General features: G+C 47.4%; 1 non-coding gene across 1 annotated transcript; it reads left to right on the forward strand.

The window, feature by feature from the left end:
- Positions 1 to 17,195: 17,195 nt before the first annotated feature.
- On the forward strand, positions 17,196 to 17,302 carry LOC119001042 (U6 spliceosomal RNA). Its single transcript, XR_005069472.1, has one exon. It is a non-coding gene; the product is annotated as a U6 spliceosomal RNA (small nuclear RNA).
- The last annotated feature ends 549 nt before the right edge of the window (positions 17,303 to 17,851 follow it).

The following is a 17,851-nucleotide window of genomic DNA, read 5'->3' on the forward strand; positions in this document are numbered from 1 at the left end:
CCTGCGTTCCCTGTGCTCTGAGTGGCCCGCGGTCAGCTCTCTGGGATGGGGTCAGAGGGCTCGCCTCTGCCGAAGAGGCGGGCAGGGTGCTGGAGACCGTGGGGGCACCTGTGAGTGTGGAGAGCGGGAGTTTTGAGAGGATTTGGTGTGCGAGGTCTCCTGATTTCCTACTGGGTGCAGGACAGCCAGTCGCCCATGGAGGGGGCGGGAAGCAGGGGGAGGGGTGGGGTCGAGGGTGGGGGTTGGTGACCCCCTCGCTCCCACCAAGAGGCAGGATCCACAATTGCCCACCAGGACACATCTCCCTGTCTCCCCTCCCCCCCTTTGGAGGTGCTGGCGTCAAACTCTGCCATCATCATCCACCCAAGCTCAGGACCTCATCCCTGGGATGAACCCCTGGGGACAATGAGGTAGGCCCCAAGGTGACATCCTCTCCCTTCCAGCAGGCAGAAGGAGGATCGTTGTTGCTGAGAGTAGATTTAATGAAATCAGAGCTGCTATAGACCCGGAAAGCCCATTGCCCGTGGCAGTGACCCGAGACTTGCTTGGGCCTCGGGAGCCCTCCACTGGAAGCGGGGCTGTTCCAGTGTGGTCAAGGCCAGGCCCAGGTCCTGGTGATCTCGAGGGCCGGGTGATGCCTGCGGAGGGTGCGGCTGGTTCCGCTACTTCTCCGGTGGACAGCAGTGAGGGCAGAGACACAGAAGTCCCCCGGGAAGGGCTCAGTAGTGGGCAGGCACAGAGTCCAGGGCTTCCTCAGGTGCCCTGGTCATGTCTGCAGGTAGGGAGGACAAGGCCCCAGGTGAAGAAGAGGGCTGGAGTAGTGAAAGGGCCCCTGCCCTCCAGATTGACGCCCCCCCCCCCAGAAGAGCTTCTCCTCTCCTGGCCCGCCCTGGATGCTGACCTAGAGCCAGCTACATAATTTGCCAGGTGCAGTAGAAAATGCAAACGTGGGCCCCCTTGCTCACCGATCGTTAAGAATCCCAAGAGGACCAACACTGCAGCCTTGAATCACGTGTGGAGCCCTTGTGAGTGCAGGGTCTCGTGGGACCACATAGGTCGCACCCCCAGGAAACTGGCTCTGTCCGCACCCCCTCCCTTAAAGACGGGCTTCAGGTGGGATTCTGTCTTGTTGCTGGCCTTTCTGCCTCCCTGGCCGCTGGGTCTCTGCTTAGCCAAATGGACACTCTGTGATTCCGAAGGAGAGGAAGTGCCCTTGAGGTTTCCAGGTGCGTGGCTGGAGATGTTGGGGTGAGGGGCGAAGGGTGCCTGGGGCCCCAGCCCTGGTATGGTGAATGATACGTGCCATTTCTGGCACCTTCGACCTGGGAAACTCCCGGGACCCCCATGTGCGCACAGTAGGCACGTGCCTTTTCGTGGAGGAGTGTGGGGCCGTCACCAAAGCCACAGGTGTGAGTTTGAGCCCTGTGTGCGGAAGGCACTTGAGATATGGCAGCTCATCTGGAAAGCAGGAGCAGGCAGCCATGAGGGACAGGGTGCCGGAGAGGTCACCAAGTCCCCAGGCCTGCAGGTTTCCAGCACTCTCCCTTGTCCACGCCCCTTCCTCATGGTCAGCACCCCTGGGGCCCACTGCCCCACACCCTACAGGTTGGGCAGGGAGGAAGAGATCAGGGAGGAGGCTGGAGGGCCCTGGGGAAGGCAGCCAGACTGTGGGTCCCCCAGGACGGTCAGGCTGGTCCCCTTGGAGGTGGCCTACCTCCTTACCCACAGGGCAACCTGGACATCCAGGCGGGCCTCCCACCTCCCCCCAGCCCCGCCCCAGCCCCGCCCCAGCCCTGCCCCAGCCCTGCCCCAATCCCGGGCCTGCCCCAGGCCCCCCAGCCACAGAGGCCCACACCGCCTCTCCCCCAAGCATTTCCCCAGAACCTACTGTGCACCAGGCCCTCGCAGGAGGTGTGCGGGTACCTGGGCAGCTTCAAGGCCTTTGCCCCCACCTGGGCCTGGGCCCTCTCACTCCTCTTGCTCTTGTTGACCAACAAGCATTCCTCAACTCACTCGTTTCCAGTTACTATTACGCATACGTTTTTTGCCACTATTCCCTTGCCATTTCTTCTATGGGCCTACATGTTGTTACCAGATGTCCCTGCCGGGAGGGGGTGACCAGGCCCATTCCTCGGATGAGGAAAGTGAGGCTCCGAGAGTCAAGACACTCCCCTTGTGGCACAGAGCTGGGAAGAGGCAGCAGAACCCTCTGAGTTCGGTTGTGTGCTCCACCCACTACAGCCTGCCGCCACTGCCCCCAGGGGCTCCGGGTGTCTTGGGGGTGACACCCTGCCTCTCAACACTCTCTCAGGATACCCAGCTCCCCACCCTCCCAAACTGCCCCTACCAAGCCCCATCTCCCTTCAGGAAGCCAGAACCCCTCGGCTCATGGCTCCCCAGCTCTGAGGTTCCTCCTACACAGGTTAGGGCCCTGCCAGTGCCCTCCCAGCCCCCTGAGACATCCTATTCCGCACCTCCCTGGGCATCCATCCTGCTCTGCCTCCTCATCTTTGTCACCATCACCATCAGGCCTGGGCCCTCCCACTCTGGTGCACCATCTCCTTCCCACCTCGGTGATGCTCTGCGGGAGTTACTGTCCCTCCAGCTGCACAGGANGGTCACCAAGTCCCCAGGCCTGCAGGTTTCCAGCACTCTCCCTTGTCCACACCCCTTCCTCACGGTCGGCACCCCTGGGGCACACTGCCCCACACCCTACAGGTTGGGCAGGGAGGAAGAGATCAGAGAGGAGGCTGGAGGGCCCTGGGGAAGGCAGCCAGACTGTGGGTCCCCCAGGACGGTCAGGCTGGTCCCCTTGGAGGTGGCCTACCTCCTCACCCACAGGGCAACCTGGACATCCAGGCGGGCCTCCCACCTCCCCCCAGCCCCTCCCCAGCCCTGCCCCAGCCCTGCCCCAATCCCGGGCCTTCCACAGGCCCCCCAGCCACAGAGGCCCACACCGCCTCTCCCCCAAGCATTTCCCCAGAACCTACCGTGCACCAGGCCCTCGCAGGAGGTGTGCGGGTACCTGCGCAGCTTCACGGCCTTTGCCCCCACCTGGGCCTGGGCCCTCTCACTCCTCTCGCTCTTGTTGACCAACAAGCATTCCTCAACTCACTCATTTCCAGTTACTATTACGCATACGTTTTTTGCCACTATTCCCTTGCCATTTCTTCTATGGGCCTACATGTTGTTACCAGATGTCCCTGCCGGGAGGGGGTGACCAGGCCCATTCCTCGGGTGAGGAAAGTGAGGCTCCAAGAGTCAAGACACTCCCCTTGTGGCACAGAGCTAGGAAGAGGCAGCAGAACCCTCTGAGTTCAGTTGTGTGCTCCACCCACTACAGCCTGCTGCCACTGCCCCAGGGGCTCCGGGTGTCTTGGGGGTGACACCCTGCCTCTCAACACTCTCTCACGATACCCAGCTTCCCACCCTCCCAAACTGCCCCTACCACGCCCCATCTCCTTTCAGGAAGCCAGAACCCCTCGGCTCATGGCTCCCCAGCTCTGAGGTTCCTCCTACACAGGTTAGGGCCCTGCCAGTGCCCTCCCAGCCCCCTGAGACATCCTTTTCCGCACCTCCCTGGGCATCCATCGTGCTCTGCCTCCTCATCTTTGTCACCATCACCATCAGGCCTGGGCCCTCACACTCTGGTGCACCATCTCCTTCCCACCTCGGTGATGCTCTGCGGGAGTTACTGTCCCTCCAGCCGCACAGGAGGGAACAGAATCCCAAGAGGGAACCCACTTGCCTGAGGTCTCTGACCCCGCTCTGCCACCACCTCCACAAGGGGCCTGGCCCTGCCTTTCCTCTCTCTCTGGCCCTCAGAGGTCCCACCTCTCACAGCATGGGATTGGACTAGGCTACTCTGAGGGGGCCCCAGCTCTGTGGTCCAGAGGACCAGCACTCTTTGTCACCTCAGACCTCTGGGCATGAGTTTCCTCACCTAAGTAATGGGGGTAGGAGCATGCTCTCAGCCCGCCTGGCTCAGCTCCCAGGGCAGCTGTGAGCAGCTGGTGTGGCCCACACATGAAAGCAGGCAGGAGGGGGGTAAAGGAGTGTCCAATCAGGACGCGCACCTGCTGAAAACGGGGAAATGCTGAAGAAGTGCAAGAACACCCAAATCAATGGATGAACACTCGGAGGTCATGGCCAGAATGTTTACCATCATTACGATGTCAACTCTCCTGAAATGTATCTATGGATTCGGAGCAATTCCAATAAAAATCCCAGCAGAATGTGTTCTAGATGCAGATGAGCTGATCCTAACACCTATTTGGAAAGTAATAGAAATGGCAATGGCCAAGGCCATTGCAAAAAGGAAAGAGTTGGAGGAATCACACGACCTCATTTGCAAACGGACAAGGCTACAGTAAAGGAAAGTCAGTGTGACAACGGCGAAGGGACAGGCAAAGGAGCAACTAGATCACAGGAGGGGCTCCAGGACTAGTCTCGGCAAACATGGCCGACTCTAGACACTGAAGCCATGCAATGTCGGGAGGGTTGCCCGTTCAGCAACTGTGTGGAAACGGCCAAATGGCCATCTGAAAGTAGAGGGACCTCCCAACGGCACCCCCATAAAGTCAATGAAAAAATAAGTAAAAGTGAAAGGACCTCACCTCTTCCACTCCAACTCTGAAAGGAAACCTTAGACATAACTCAAGAACGTAAAACTGGAAAACGTTTACAAGGAAACAACAGAAATTCTTTGACCTGGAGTTTGGCAAAGACGTTTTAAGCATGACACCAAAAAACCCTTTTTCCTCTACGAAAGATACTGTTAAGGATTTGAAAAGCCAGATCCCAAGCTGGAACAGTGTATATGCTGACTGTTTATCCGACAGAGGTCTTATAACCAGAATATAGAAAGAAGCGTTGAAACTCAACATTAAGAAAATGTTGTATATAGAAGTAAACATATATTTATACACAGTTTTCATGTCTACACATATGTTTATGTATTAATATATTTAATTTATTGATATTTAATAACACAGACACACCATTGACTATTTATTATACTTATTAAGATTTAATGGTATTCATACATTCAGTGTTTGATTTAATATTATATATATATATATATATATATATATAGTTGGCAACTGAGCACATGAATAGATGATGTTCAACCTCACTAACTCTCAGGCAAATGCAAATGAAAACCAAGGTGAGAGACCAGTATTCCTGCACTAAAAGTGCTAAAACACACTAAGGAAGGAAGGAAGGGGGGAAGGAAGGGAAAGAGAGTGGGAGGGAGGGAGGGAGGGAGGGAGGGCAAAGGCAAAGAAGCCAACAACCACCCCACAAGAGCAGATATATTGAGGACAGATGGCATCTGAGGTTACCACACGTTGCTGGAGGAAACGTAAAGTGGTACAACCACTCTGGAAAACAGCTTGGTTGCTTCTTGCGAGGTTAAACATACACTTCGCAGTGTGACCTGGCAACCACACCCCAAAAGACTTTCCCTAGAGCAGTTGAATCTTCACTTCCTACTCGTACCTCTACATGCTGTTTATAGCAGCTCTATCCATAACCACCTCAAACTGGAAGTAATCAAAATGCCCTTCAACAAAGTGTATTATTCCCATACAATTGTATACTATTCAGTTGTACAGACATATGGAAGACTGATACAATCCACAACTGGGATGACACTTGCAATCATTATGCTTAGTGATAGAAGCCAGTCTCGGAAGGTTGCGTTTTCAGTGGCTCCATTTACATGACTTTCTGGTGAGGACAGAGCAATCCAGACTGAGAGCTGATCGGTGGTACCCGGTTAGGTGTGGAGAGACGGTGACTACCAAGGGAACGCGCTGCTCGGGGACTTGGCGGGAGCGTGGAGACGTCCTGGGTACTGACTGTGCTGGTCATTCCAGGATTCCGTTCATGTGTTAGATTTCCTGGAACGGGGGGTCCAAAAGAAGTCTATGGTACTGGGTATTAATGTAAATGTAAACTTAAACAAATAATGGAAAAATAGTTTCTTTCCCAGTAAAACAATGACAAAACATGACTAGAACTGTACACCTTAAGCCTGAACTATAGAAAAATAGTGAGGGCATGTCTTTGGGATGAAGGAAATCCAGACCAAATACAAGCCCAGACCAACAGGAAGAAATGAATAGGAATAGAAATGGTAAAAAAAAAAAAAAAAAAGTAAAAAACGTGTCTCTTAAAAATGACCGTCTTTAAACGTTCACTGAATGTTTTCAACACCAGTAACAATGCCTCGTGCGACGCATAATCTGTCTGCATAAAACGCATGGAAGCAAAATCCAATGGGTGGGAATGGGGAGATAAACGCATATGATGAAGGTTTTTATCTTGTCCCTGAAGTGGATTGTTATTATTTGTAGGTGGAATACCTAAATTAAATGGTAGGCACACATGCAACGGAACATCACTCATCACTGAAAAGGAATGGCATCTGGCCATTTGTGACACCCTGCATGGATCCATGGGGTCTTGCGCTACATGAGATCAGTCAGTCAGAGAAAGACCAATACCATATAGCTTCACTTTTATGCAGAATCTAAAGAGCAAACACAACCTAAACAGACTCATAGAAACAGAGACCAAAGAGATGGTTACCAGAAGGGAGGGGGTGAGGGGATGGGTGGAAAGAGTGAGGGCAATGTAGTCAATAGTATTTTGATATCTATGTATGGTGACAGGTGGGTCCCGGGAGTATCTGGGGAACACTTTGTAAATTACGTGGATGTGCAACCACAATGCTGCACACCTGAAACTAATGCAAAAATAATACTCAAGGTCAACTGCAATTGAAAAATAAAATGAAAAACAAATGCATCCTCCGGTGATTTGTATATTAACCTATCCCTCAATGACAGAGACCATTAGAAAATCCCTGATATGCTGTCATTGCAGACCTATGGCTCTAAGAAAAAAAATCACGTTGAAATTAGAAAACACCTCGAACTGGCTAATATCAAAAAACCTTGGGAGTGTTTTGCCTACCAAAATGAGCAATCTCTCCTCTTGCGATGGTTCGATCACCCAGGTTAGTATCTCCTGCATCCACTGGAAAATGCAAGAGGCCAGCAGTTTGTACACCGAATTGGGCCAGGGAGTGGACTCTAGGTAGGTTTTTCACCTAAATTCCTATCCTGAGTTTGGATGCCCGAGGTTCCGAGGTCTATCCATGTGCTGATTCATTCCCCTCCAGAAAGTAAGTGTCTCCTCCAACCCCAAAGGGTTTGAGGAAATTAATTTGCCAGGCCACTGGGAGGTGAGAGGGGTCCCGGGTACCAAAATGGTTTTTCACTCTGCTTTGGAGCAATCATGCAACTCCACCGGAAACCGCAGGGGCCTGTGCCACTGCCAATGGCACAGGTGGTCTGAAGGCCTGGTTAGAGGGGTTTGCTCTGAGGCATCCCTCCCTCTGGGCTGGGATTAAGCACTCTTGGAGCAGCTAAGTGAGAGATCACTCATCTGTCTGCCTTCCATCTTCTGATACTCTATTGGTATTGTCTCCTCAACCACCCTTTTTACCCCTGTGGGGTTAGGCCTCTAAAAGAAAGAATGTAGCCAGGAGCCAGGGAGCAGGAAGACAGGGAAGAGGAGAGAATGAGGAAGGGAATGGATAAAGGCCATGAAAAAGTTGTCCCTGGGGAACTTGATAGCAGGACCAAGTCCACTGACAGGACGAAACATTCCTCGCCATCTTGCGGTCTATTTTCTCTCGTGTCCCAAGGCGTGGGCATTCGTTTGGACTGCATGGTCACACCTCGGTTAGTGGAGGGTGGAACTCGGGAGGTGAGAGTCGCATCTTGTTGCAAACAATGGAAGAGGGCAGTTGCCCCCAGTGTGAAAGGGAAGGCAGTCACGGGGCAGTAAGAGGATGCTGGATGGCAGAAAAGCAAATGCCAGTGCCCTTTCCTTCCCTGAGCTCAGCATGGGAAGTAGTTCCCTTATTGTTCTCACCCACGGCTCCTTGTCACTTAATTTCACATCACTTATCATAATTTGCACTGAAACGGCGATGTCTGAAGTTAATTTTGTGATTGCACTGACGCACGAGGCTGAAGGTTCCGTATTCATGGCTCCTATTAGGCCTGTTGCAATGGAGTGAATTGATTCTTAGCCCCTCCGCTCAGAAGGTGGATAGGGGCTGGGGAGGGAGGATGAGAGGAAGAACAGAGTCTGAAGAGAAAAGAGGAAGGAAAAGAGGGCAGAACAGGAAGGGCCATAATGAAAGCTAAGCAGGGAGAGAAGATGAGAGGCAGAGGGAAATCAGGATGGGGAAACTGAAAGACAATGCAGGTAGGGGTGAGGGAGGGAGGAAGGAGAGTGGAAAGATGTGAGGGTGATGACATACGTTGACGCAGTCTCGGCACAGCCTGACCCCGCAAGCACCCTATGTGCCGACCAGCATGATGCAGAGGATGAAGTGTGTCTCTGTGTGTACGTGTATGATTTGCGTGTAATAATGATCACAAGTATCGTCGTACCTGTGGACATTGTGAATTCTTCCAATGGGAGTGTTTGGCTCAAACCTGTTCTCCCAAGGGCCCCTCTCTCAGCACCACCTCTGCTTTTCTCCCACACTCTAATGCATCACTTAGCTGCGGTTCCCATGGTAACCTACGGTATCTAGTTCCTGTCATGTCTAGTAATTATGCATGAAACACACAGAAAGGTAAAGAAATGTGTGTGCTCTGTCTTCCCCTGAGGCACCCAAGCCCCTGTTGCAGGGACTTAGAAAGCACAGGCTGACATCCACCCGGCCCTGTGCCCACTGCCTGGAGGAGGAGGAGGACAGAAATCCTAGAGCAGCCCAGCGCACAGCTACAATCTCCACGCCTTCACAACGCACCCACGTGGTGGGGAGACCTAGGCTGCTTGTGCCCTAGCCACCTTCTTAGCGACACTTTGGTCTACCTTCAAACCATGCTCATGGACTCCACGTCCTGCTACACAACCCGTTTCCCCTGTTCCCACCCCGAAGCCTCTATCACATTCTGGGGCCTTCCGGTTTTCTGACTCAAACCTCGGTTCCAACCAGGTTTCAGATGCACCGCTCCCAGAAACGTTCCGTGATCCGCAGTCGGGGCTCCGTACTGCGGACAACTCCCTCCTCTGCTCTTCAGCCTGGGGGACCTCTGCCCAGACCAGGAGAACAGTTCCTAGGGCTCCCACCTCCTGCCCCACCCCTGTTTTACCAGGGCCTTGGGGAGAGTCTCGGGAGGGAGGTTCCTGCCAGTCTCCTGATTAAAACAAACAAACTGCAGAACTAAGAAGGCGTCATTTCCATACCCCATGTGCTGAGGCACAAACTTTCCACTTTGCATTTTCTCCCATTTCTGAGGCCACATAAGCAAGATGCCAGGCAGGACGTGAGACACCTCCCTGGGCACCATTTTGTGAGGACAAGCAGCTCCAACGTTGGGGGTATGTCCCCACCTACTGTTGCCTTCTCATCCCAGTATTGTAAATTGTCTCTGGAAGTCCGTTTGTCCAGCCTCACTTGCTTCCCGGGTCCCTGCTGCCTGCCCCTTCCCTTATACTGGAACTTCTCAGTCCCCCAATATTTAAGCAATATCAGCTCTCCTTCAGCTGAAAAACCCGCCCTCGCCAGAACCTAAAGAGTGTACGTTCTCCTGACCTCGGGTCCTTTTCAGACAGCCAGTCTGGTTTTAGCAAGGCATTTTTGCCTCTGATCCATTGCCAGCATCCACACGCCAGGCTCTCTGTGCCTGACTCCTCTGTTGGGGGACTCCAGACCTGCTTGGATGCTGGTCTCTGTCTGAATGTGCAGGAGCAGAGTCCCTTACACGAAGACCCAAAGCAACAGTCATGCAAGGAAGGCAATGCTTTGCTCAATGCCTTGCTCTCTTCAATCTTCTCCAACACCACTCTTGGACTTGATGAGAGCAGCAGATTTGAAGGACAGGCTAAAGGTAACTGGAAGGCATTATGATATGGAACAAAATGAGCAGGAAATGGTGGCTACACACCAATGCTCCTAGAGAGCAGGGAAAATCGCCCATCTTCTGCTCCCCCCAACCCGAAAGTTAAGGCCTCTAGGGAGATTCCATTCTGGGTGGATCCCTGTTCATAGCTTATCTTCTCTGTCTTGAGGACTTTGCTTTTCTCCCCCAAGCTTGAAAATGAGAAAGTCCCCTCCATGAATCCGCCTCAGTGTGCCCATCTCTTTTTTTCTTGACAATGGGCCTATCCACACCCCACCCCTCTCGGAACATACAAAGACACACAGACACAATGCCCCTGACCAGCAGATTTCTCAAATCTTGAATGGGTCAGTCTAAATTGACCTGCAGGGTGTGTTGCGGATCTCAGGGACTTCAAACCTCCTTCCCTCATCCCCTCGCTGGTACTCTTTGCTAATCCCTCATTCTCAACTTGTCCATCCAGGAGGCTGTAGGCATCAGCATGTCTTTAGTAAGAGCATGATGGGTGGGAGGGAGCAAGTGGGTCATCATCCTAACAAAACCAGCATATCCAGTCGACTTAACCTTCATTCTCCCCCTTTAAATGTTTAACCCGTGCCAGGGACCACTCTTTCTCTTGGTCTTCACATCCTCTTGCTCTGGTGATGATTCCCGTCAGCATATTGTCACACTCCACTGTTCTCCATTGTAAACGAATACCTTCTCTTGATGACACCTCCCTACCAATTACTGTTCCATATGCCTGCTGCCCTTCCCAGCAAAACTTTCGTGATGATAACTCCTTGACATGGGTTGTCCCCACTTTCTTACCTTCCCCTCCAGCAAGTCTTGCATCCCCTCCTCTCCTCTAAACTGCCTTTTTTCTTGTTCTCCTGTAACCTGCATGATGTCAAATCAAAATATCATGCCCCAGCCGCTCTTTAACTTTTTAGTAGCATTGAACATCCTACCTACTCCCTTTTTCTTCAATTTTCTGGATTTCATAAGACCACCCTCTTCCCGTTTTTCTTCCATCCTGTGTGTATGTTAGTCTGCAACTCATTTTTTCTCTTTTGGCTCCTCTTCCTCTGAAGTCCTCTACAGGTTAACATGTTCTAGGTTATGGCTTTGGCCTTTCTTTTCCTCCTTTTGTGTAATTTCTAAGGAAAGTTTTAGATCAGCTTGTACAGAGGAAATACATACAGCAGTTTGTGTGTTAGCCAGACCTCAAGAAAGTGGTCCAAAAAGAAGATAAAATGTTCCTTTCCTCTTTATGGTTATAGTGAATAGTTACATCAGCCAACCTCTGAGGAATCAGTGTTTTTGGTTACAGACCACAGAAAAGTACTGAGGATCGCTCAAACAGCAAACAAAATCTTACTCAAGCAGAGCAGGTTGCACACACACATTGTCACTAAGAGAGATGGAGAACAGGCTCGGAAAGCAAGGGGATCTGTGTGAGCCACATTTAGAACCGATTACGAAGGGCCTGCCTGAGGAATAACCGAGTTTTGACATTTGGGCGTCCGATACTGTTCCTCTGGCGGAGAGGTGGCTTTTGAGGTTTCTGCCCCATGTTATTTCCTACTAGAAACCTTTAAATGTATTTATTTTGTACATACCTTAAAGACAATTCTATCATTTTTCTACTGGCATACATGCATGCGTATATGTATGTAAAGCTAGCAATGTATCAGGAACATTTTGGATGTCCTCAGAAATTCTTTTTTCTTTTTTTAAAACTTTATTGAGATGCAAGTGAAACACCGTAAACGTCACCATTAAAGTGCACAGGGCCATGGATGTCGGCATACTCACAGAGCTTTGCAACTATCGCCTTAGTGTAACTTAAGAACAGTTCGTCTTTCAAAAGAGCCCAGCATGTATTAGAGTACTTCCTATCCCTCTCTTTCCTCTAATTTATTGCGTGTGGTGGATATTTCACATAAATGGGACTGTACAATAGGTGGCCTGTTCTGACTGGCTTCTGTCACTAATCGTAATGCTTTCTAGATGAATTGACGTTGTAGCATGTATCAACACTTCATTCCTTTGAACGTCAAATAACACTGTGCTTTTTGGACATACCACATTCTGTCTATCTGTTCATCAGCTCATGGACACTGGGAGGTTTTCCACCTTTGGGCTATGGCAAATAAGACGTTATGAACACTCTTGTACACGTTTTCGCTCGACATATGTTTTTGGTTCACTTAGACCTCTCAGTAGATGTGTAGGAGGGGAACCCTTGAGCAATAAAGTAACTGTGTGTTCAACTCTTTGAGGAACTTCCAAACTCCCAGAGTTACTGTAGCATCTTTCAACTCCATCAGAGATGTGATAAGATTCCCATTTCTTCACATCCTTGCCAACATGTGCTACCATCCATCTTTTTACATTTTAGACACCTTGGTTAGGGGGCGTGATGTGGTATCTCAATGTGGTTTTGATTCACATTTTCCTAATGACTAATGTTCTTGAACATCTTTTCTTGTGCCTATTGGTCATTTGTATATCTTCTTTTGAGAACTGTTGTTTATTAAAATTCTTTGCCCATTTTTATCTGGATGTTCTTTTTGTTATTCAGTTGTAAGTATATTTTATGTGTTGTAGATAAAAGTTCTGTACCAGATATATAAGTTACAAACATTTTGTCCTCTCTCTGGATTTTCTTTCTTATACTTGAGGGTAAATTTCTAGAGACCCAGACTATACCTTTTGAAGGTCCCACCGTTCCCCATGGATTCTGCAGAGAAAGAGTGTAGCCAACTCAAATCATGTTAATAGAGACTGGGATTTGTGTCACCAAAGAGAGACGTGGAGGAATGGCTGCTGTGGTCCTTGTGCTAGGTTCCTCTCTACATCACACATGCTCTCTTTATTTGGTGTAACACTCCCCTCCTTGAGGCATCAGCCTGGAGGAATGCCATAGCTTCACCTTCCCAACTCACTATCATCCTACCATCCCAATTACCTGCTACCCCTCCCTGTGGAGTTCAGGCCCTACTTAGGAGTTGGTTGTCTGGGTGTGGTGTATAGAGGTCCAGGCAGACTTAGGGGATATCAGTGACAGAGTTGTGTGGCTCTTGGGCTCGGGTCATTAACTGCACCTTCAATGAGCCTGCCGGGCAGCTACCCTTCATGGGAGGTCCACTCACCCCACTTTCTGGACTCCCAGCAGCCTTGCCCTGTGTAGCTTGGATTGTCCTTGAGGTCCAGCCATCTCTGGAACAAACTGAGTTGTGTGGCTCTAGGACAGGCCATTTTTCCCTCTCACACCTGGCCAGTGAAGAGCCCTCTTCACAGGGCCCAATCTTGTCCTGTTTGGGCCTGATAAACTCTGCTGGTCTCACAGTCATGACTCCTTGACATTCTGGTCCATTACAAAAGTCTGAGAGTACCCAGCAGGGGCAGCTGGTCCTAGTGTATTCTGGGACTTTTACTGAGTTGCCTCAGACCCACCAGTGACAACAAGTATGAGTCCATATTAGTCAGGTGAACACCACTCGCCCCTACCTGGTGTTTCACTGAGAACCCACCTCATGCAACTCAAGTATCAACAGAGGTTCTTTCAGGGTCGGAGCCTAACAGTCATTATTCTGTTCTCTGAGAAAAATACTAGTCCCATACTGTCAGATTCTCACCAGGAACTCCACACCCTCAGAAGTTTCTCACTCTACTGCAGATGGTGAATACACAGATGCAAAAGTCATAACCCACATTGAAATGCCACATGTACCCATTCAAATAGATGTGCCCTGAGGTCATTGTCACTCTTTTCAGAGGGCAGCAGTTGGTGTTTGCAGACATGGTTGATGGACTCCATGTATGAAAAGGCAAGGTACATTTCCACCATTCTTAGTTGTCTCAATCATTTGCAAAGTCATCATTCCCTCCCTGTTCTCCTTTCTGCTTCTTCCCCATTCATTCCTCAGAGAACTCTCTCCTACCTGGCCTTTTTGGGCACCTGCTGTCAATTTTGAGTTCATGACAGGATGTCACCACCAGTGTCCTTCTGTCTCCCTGGGGGCACAAGGTAATGCAAAAACAGATCCACTGATAACCTGAATTCGAGGATCGGTTGATAAGAAGACTAGTCAAGGTCTCCTGAATTCTGGTTCTTAATCTGTTTGCACAATAAGAACATTGACTCACTTGGACTTCATTTTATCTTTCAGGAATTTGACCTTGACATTTACATTGTGCAAACTGGTAAACATATCCAAGGCTAAGTTACTGGTTTCTTCTGTTTCTTACTTGTCTCAATTATCGTTCAGATGGGATACTTCAGCTCATCTTCAGTAAGTATTCTCACATATCTCACTAATTATTGTCTTTTCTTGCACAATATTTTTATGTACCTCACATTTTATAATTGCCTTGAAATATAGAAAACATATTGCCTTTCATCTATCACTGTCATATATTTTAAACTGTTTCCTGCAACACTGCTACCACTTTATAATATGTATTTTCCCTTGCACAATAATCCCACACTTACAGGCTCATGTCAACTATTAATATGATCATAGTCAAAGTGGGGTGATGTACATTTCTGTTTGATGATCAGTTGCCAAATATGCCTCCAAATATGAGCAGGAGGAGTGTGCTCTATAGTCTCTATAATCCACCTAAACCGCACGTTCTACAACAGTTTCTTCACTGTTGGAAAGTCAATTCTCTGTTCCCACAGGCTCTGGTAAAGTTGCATTCCTCTGTGTTCCAAAATAAATCCTCCAGTGAGACCACACCCAAGTCACACGGTGCCATCACTCAAACTTAGCCCTCGTGGAATGGTCTAACAGTAATACTCCCTAATACATTTTCAGGAAAAGGGTATGAAAGATGTCATGACAAATGTAAGATTGCTATAGCAAAGTGGTTTCAGAGTGGGAGAAACTTTTTCATTTCAGTTCACCTGAACCCTGAATACCTTGGCTAAAAGACTCAGTAAAAGACAATGTTGACAATACTGGATCACAGTGAATTACAGGACAAAATGTAACTTGAGAAATTTTTTTAAATTTGCACCTTATTTTTTAGTATTCACCTTGGCATTTGATCATCATAATTGACAGTATTTATTTGTGTCCAGGACTAGCTTTTTCATGGCTCCTGCATATAAGTTCCGTATTTAGTAAACTTGTTTTTATCTAACATATTAAAAATACAAGCAAGAGTAATTTTGCTAAAAGAGTTGAGTAGAAACATCCCACTGTCCCAGAAAGGGCATATAGGTTTTTCATGAAATATTTTAAAAATTCTCAAGAGAAATATTTTAGCAATGGCAAATGCAACAGTTCATGCTATTTGTTAGATGGAAGAGGAGACCTACCTCCACCAATCTTGTCTGTTCCTTACAGTGCTTCCTTTAGGAATTTTCTAAAAACAAAATCCTGTCAAAATTCTTTGAACAATCAGCCCTGGCTGGTGTAGCTCAGTGGATTGAGCGTGGGCCTGCGAACCACAGGATCACAGTTCGATTCCCAGTCAGGGCACGTGCCTGGGTTGCGGGCCAGTTCCCAGCAGGGGACACATGAGAGGCAACCATACATTGGTATTTCTCTCCTTCCCTTCCCCTCCAGAAATAAATGAATAAAATCTTTAAAAAACCCAAAAGTTTAAAAAATTTCTTTGAATAATCAAATACACAATAAAGATAAAATTCTTCAGCATATGCTCTTTTACAAAATTGGTTTGCATTTGATAGCAGCTTTAGCTTCGCATGAAAATTGAGTGGAAAGTATAGAGATTTTCTATATATCCCCTGCTTCTACACATGCATAGACTCCCCCATTATTAATATCCCACACTACAGTGGTATGTTTGTTACACTCAGTATTTATACATTGGCACATTATTGTTGATGCTTGGTGTTGTACATTCTATAGGTCTGGGCAAATGTGTAATGACATCTATCTCAGTATAGTATCATCTGGAGTAGTTTCATTGTCCTACAAATCCTCCATTTTATGCCTATTCATCCCTCTCTCATTTCTAACCTCTGCCAATCACTGACCTTTTTATTTTCTCCATAGCATTGCCTTCGCCAACGTTCGCCAGAATGTTTCCCTATATACATCACACAGTATATAGGTTTTTCAGATTGGCTTCTTTCACTTAGTAAGACTCTTTTAAGTTTTATCTGTGTTTTTCATGACTTGATAGCTCATTTCTTTTTTTAAATTTTTATTTTTATTTAATTCTTGTTCAAGTACAGTTTTCTCTCATTTCTTATTAGCACAGAATAATATTACATTGTCTGGATTAGGAAAGTAGTTTTTGTCTATTTACCTACTAAAGGATATTTGATTGCTTCCAAGTTTTGACAAATATGAATAAAGCTATCATAAATATCTGTGTCCAGGTTTTTGTGTAGACATACATTTTCAACTCCTTTGGGTAAATATCCAAGGAACACAATAATTGGATCTTATGGTCAGAGTACATTTTGTTTTGTAAGAAAGTGCCAAACTATCATCACTAGCCATCAGAGAGATGCAAGTTAAAACCACAATGAGACACCACTTCACACCAGTCAGAATGGCTATCATAACCAAATCAACAAACAACAAGTGCTAGTGAGGTTATGGAGAAAAGGGAACCCTAGTGCACTATTAGTGGGAATGCAGACTGGTGCAGCCACTGTGAAAAACAGTATGAAATTTTCTAAAAAAAACTAAAGCTGTAATGGCCTTTTGACTTGACAATTTCACTGCTGGGATTATTAGACCCTAGGAACACTGAAACACCAATTCAAAAGAACATGTGCACCCCAAAGTTTATAATAGCACAATTTACAATAGCCAGTATTAGAAGCAAACTAAGTGCCCATCAGGAAATGAGTGTGTCAAAAATGTGCTACATTACACCATGGAATACTATGCAGCAGAGAGAAAGAAGAAGCTCCTCCCTTCAAGACAGCATGGGTGGAACTGGAGAGCATTATGCTGAGTGAAATAAGTCAGGTGGTGAAACACAAATACCATATGACTTCACCTATAAGTGGAGCCTAATCAACAAAACAAACAAGTAAGCAAAATACAGCCAGGAACATTGAAATAAAGAACAAACTGACAGTAACTGGAAGGGAGGGGGAGGGGGATCATGGGGGAAAGAAGGGGAAGAGTCTTCAAGGAACATGTACAAAGGACCCATGGACAACACTAAAGGGAGGAAGAATTGAGGGTAGAGGTGGGGGTGGGTTGGGGAAAATTGGTGGGGAGAAAATGGAGACAACTTAACTTCAACAACAATTAAATTTTTTAATAAAAAATAGTGCTCACTTCGGCAGCACATCTACTAAAATTGGAATGATACAGAGAAGATTAGCATGGCCCCTGCGTAAGAACGACCCCCAAATTCATGAAGCATTCCATATTTTTGAGTGAACGGAATGGGAAGGATGTTTAGCATATCCAGTATGAGTGGTGGATGGGGAATGTAATCGATCCTTGTCACTGACTCTTGGTCAATATTACTTTAATGAAAAAAATGAAACTTAAGAGTTTTGCAATACTAGCTTGTGATTTATGCTTTAAATGAAAATCAGGATTGTTCTAAAGACTTAAGTATTTTTTAACATATATATCATCTAGGATGTAACAACTAAGTTGAGTAAACTATAAACTGTTAAACAATTTTCAGTTTTTCTCAAGTTAGTTTTATTGTAGGATGTACTTAAGCAGTAAGTATATTTAGGTTAAAGCAGTTGAATTATGTTCAATGTTGCTTTTATACCACATTACCTTGAACACTGTTTGGAAACATGTTGAAAGACATGCTTTTTTTTTTGGTAAAACTTAATATAGGAGCTGTCTCTACAATTAAAAGTGAAACATTTGGCATGTTTGTTAATTCTAGTTTTCATTTAATAACTTCTAAAACATGTAAGGTTAAGCTTATTTTTTTAAGTTAATGGGGAAAACTTGAGA

This window comes from Sturnira hondurensis, unplaced genomic scaffold (assembly GCF_014824575.4).
Source record: "Sturnira hondurensis isolate 20B ecotype Veracruz unplaced genomic scaffold, ASM1482457v3 Scaffold0016561, whole genome shotgun sequence".
NCBI lineage: Eukaryota > Metazoa > Chordata > Mammalia > Chiroptera > Phyllostomidae > Sturnira > Sturnira hondurensis.